This window comes from Pteropus vampyrus, unplaced genomic scaffold, assembly GCF_000151845.1.
Source record: "Pteropus vampyrus isolate Shadow unplaced genomic scaffold, Pvam_2.0 Scaffold269, whole genome shotgun sequence".
Lineage (NCBI taxonomy): Eukaryota > Metazoa > Chordata > Mammalia > Chiroptera > Pteropodidae > Pteropus > Pteropus vampyrus.
Window position 1 is genome coordinate 1,733,577 of NW_011889050.1, and position 3,710 is coordinate 1,737,286.

General features: G+C 48.2%; 2 protein-coding genes across 10 annotated transcripts in view; one reads left to right on the forward strand and one right to left on the reverse strand.

Annotated features, from left to right (window-relative positions):
• EDAR (ectodysplasin A receptor) overlaps window positions 1-3,710 on the forward strand; it is a 97,533-nt gene that overhangs the window by 51,444 nt on the left and 42,379 nt on the right. Inside the window, exon 2 of one of the 9 annotated variants that reach the window (XM_011375289.2) lies at window positions 609-823. The exons of the other annotated variants lie outside the window; for them this stretch is intronic. The gene's annotated coding sequence lies outside the window, so the exon portion shown is untranslated. The remainder of the gene's footprint in view (window positions 1-608; window positions 824-3,710) is intronic. 9 annotated transcript variants of the gene reach the window in all.
• The window catches only part of CCDC138 (coiled-coil domain containing 138), a 162,857-nt gene that overhangs the window by 27,723 nt on the left and 131,424 nt on the right, over window positions 1-3,710 (reverse strand). The gene's annotated exons all lie outside the window — the stretch shown is intronic.

The following is a 3,710-nucleotide window of genomic DNA, read 5'->3' on the forward strand; positions in this document are numbered from 1 at the left end:
CCTTTGAGGAGGCGTGAGATCACCAAGCTGGGCAAGAAAGCAAAACCTCCTGAAACCCACTCCACTAGAACCTAAGTCATCTGTGTACTGTGACAACCATGTCTCTCCCTTGCTCAGATCTTTCTCCTGAGCACCACTCATGCAGGCAGCCTCCTGAGCCTGCTTCCTCTTGGAGGTTTTCCAGGCCCCTCAGTCTGTCCATGGTCCACAACACCTCCCACTTGCCTCTGCTTCCTGCTCAGTAGCAGCCTCACGCATACCCAACAGCCGAATGGGGACCTGGGCCAGCCTCTATGCTCTGTCACCTCTGACACCATCACCTCCTAACAGGTTTCCACCCTCCTTTCTTCCTTTGCCTAAGTGAGTGGTTTTCAGATTACAAGTCATATCCCAATAATGAGTCAAGAAATCAATTTCATGTATTGCAACTACCACTATTTTTTTAAATAGAATAAAAGTAATAGGACAGAATAGATTATATTATATTGCATGTAGTAAGTATAAATGTTGTTCCATGCAAGTTTTATCTCTATTATATCGGTAATATGTGTGTGCTGGGTCTCATTGTGACATATTTCCTCTGTGTGTCTCCCCTTCTTTCACTGCAGTAGAAAATTGGTCCTGCCACTCCTTTGCTCCATCGCACGCACAGCCTTTGTACAAGTCCCATTGCAACATTCCAACTTCATCTGACCTCATGCTCAGCCCTCCGGTCCAGCCCATGGCTTCACCTCTGGCCAGTTGGGCCGCCTACTGCCCCTTCCTGGGGGATCTTTTTTCCATCGCTTTCCCAACTAACTCCTACCTGCCCTTCAGGACTTAGGTGAGACTCTGCCTGCCCTGATCTCCCCAAGAATAAGTCAGGGGCCTCTGAGGGTGTGGGCCACCAGCTCCCAATAACTTCTTACCAGATCTACATTCAGTAGCCTGGCATGGGGAACTTTAATCAGCAGCTAAAAAATGGCCATAGGGAGAGTATTTACAGCACAGAAATAGCCAAACACAACAAATCAGGGCCTCCCTGCACTACATGCCTGAGCATCTTGTACCTACAGCCCCAAACTGTGGGTGACTCTCAGTCTCTAATCACCTGGAGCTGCACCTAATTCTAGTGAAGCTCATCCTTAGCCCAGAATTAGGCCAGACTGGACATGCTTCATAAATATTTTTGAATGGATGTAAGAAAAACGCTGCAGAGTTACTGTATCTAACTACAACCCTCGGGGTTAACAAACCACAAGCTTGCTGATGACCACCCATCTGTGAGTGACCAGAATCTTCTTTGTGCCAAGCACCAGCCTTGCCCTAAGGCAGGTTTTAGCAGGTTTTAGCAGATGCTTGCCTATTGATTTGAGGACCGGGGAGAGATTTCTAGATGGATGCCCAATTTCATATTTTAGGCCTAAGCGTGTTTTGAACTTTTATCCTGATTGAGTCTTAATTTCTATAGCTTGTGAGAGAAGCTTTACATATTAGGAAGGGGTAGAGTTCCTGGATTTTGGAAGACAACTCTGTTTTGCTTTTCTTCCTCAGTTCTAGAGTTAGAAAGGGCTTGGGGAGGAGAGGGCAGTGTCCTGGCTCTGCTCAGCCCCCTCAGCACCCTCCAGAGCACTGGAGGACTTACAGCCAGACACGAGTGGCTGTTCCCAGAGCATCCTCCTCAGCCCAGGTCTCCAGACGTCAGACTGCCTGGTGCTGGCCAAAGACTTGCCGTAACGGGATATTGTTACAGCAAAACCTCATGCCAGAAACGACAAGGCTGGGACTGAGGTGGTGGTAACAGAAGGAGAGGCCAAGTTTGAGTTCAGGAATATTTGAGCCTCCCTTCCTCCCTCATGTGAGGTAGGCATTCTTGTTATGCCCATTTTATATGGAAAGAAACCGAACCACTGGCAAGCTATGTAACCTGCCCAAGATGTGATTCAACTCTTGCTTTTAATCACAACACTATTTTTTTTTTTTCTATTTGGTTATCAGCAGGTCTTGGACCCCTGGCTGAGGTCATAGGATGGCATAGAAACAAAACACATAAATAATTCCAGTAGCATAAATCTCTCTAAATGGGCCGATAATTCCAGCCTGTTCTCCCCACTGACCCTAAATTTAGAGCTCACACAGGAGTGGTGAAAATTAAGCCGGAGCAGTGCCCGGGCAGGGGTCAGAGTTCTATAGTTACAAGCTGTTATTTTTATTGCTGTGTTATTTTAGGTGGACATAGTATTGAGGAAGGAATGGCCAAAAGGCAGAGAAGTAAAGAGTCTGTGGGCGGGAGGAGAAGCAGTCAACTAGGACAGGCTCAGCAGAGCTTAGTCACAGGGTCTCTGTGGTATCATGACAGTGGCCACAGGCACTAGGCCACAAGAGGTGCTGTGAAAGTGTGTTTACCATGTGGTGGCCTGTTTGCAGACCCCTGAACTAGTCAATTTCACAGGTTTAGAAGCAGCCTTGTCTATCAGGTGACCGGAAGAGAGATTTCAGTGCCCTCCCCCTGCCCCATTTCTCCGTCACACTCATAGTTAGGGAGGGCTCAGAACTCATGCCAAGCTGAGAGCACCCTACTCAGGTCCTTCCACTGGCACTTCCGCCAGCTGATGGGCAGAAGCCCTGTCTTGCTCGGGGTGGGGGGCGTTGGGGATAGCCAAAGCCGAAACAACCGGGACATCAGGACTGGGAGGAGCTCAGGCCCTACCAGCCCCCAGGCTGGGCTTCCTCCGGAGTGCAGAACTGCATTCTGCAAAGGCCAGCCAGACCTCAGGAACGGAATCCTAACCAGAAGGCTGCCCTCAGCTTCCTTCCTCGACCCCACTTGCCATCTTAGAGAATTGAAAATAATGAAAACCCATCCAAACTTTTTGTTTGGCTTTGTATATTTATTTATTTTTCTTTTTGTCTTCTGTTAGCCTGGGAACACCTTTAAGGAGCCTTTCAGTAAGTGCTCTCGGTTGACACTAAAGTGAGACCCAGGCCTCCTAGTGCTTACAAGGAAGCCCTCCCAGGATCAGCTATAATTAGAAGTCAATTAAATTAGAACCCTTAGCAATGTTCTTGGAAGGCTTCCAGGCAGCTTTCCTCAGGAGAGCCTCTGGCCCGACTCAGTGGAAACTCATCTTTGCTGCCCACCATCCTGAAGCAAAAGCCAGGCTGTCAGCCAAGATGCTGGCTCCTAAGTTCCCTTTCAACCTTTGTTTGCACCTTACCCTTCCCACCTGGTGAGGCTGCAGGTGGGGCCTCCCTCTGTCTTCCACCCTGCCTACTAGGAGGAAAGCACCCAGGATTTCACTGAGGGGTAGTTGGGCGCTCTAATTTCACCTTAGTCCACTTAGTGTTTTTCAAATGTAAATGTGGTAGTGAATTGCAAGACGGTGTGCTAGAAAGTTCAAAAAGGCAGCTTTTGTATCTCTTCAAGAAATTCCTTGAAACCTAACCTTTCCCCAAAGGCCACCTAATGGTACTCACCAGGTGAGAGACTTGTCCAATGAAACTGTGCCAACAGGGGAAAATCCTGGGAAAGATCTGGGCCCCCGTGACGTCCTTCCCCAACCCCTCCTCTGAGCAATCAGAGATGTGCTTCTTCCCAAAGGAAATCTCTTTCTTGTGTTTTCCTCCGATCAGAGTTCATATGTACTCTTCTAAATCATTCTGACTACAGGCACTCTATCAAAAGGGAATGTTCCCCATAACCTCCTCTCAATCTTTAGTCACTCCACCCT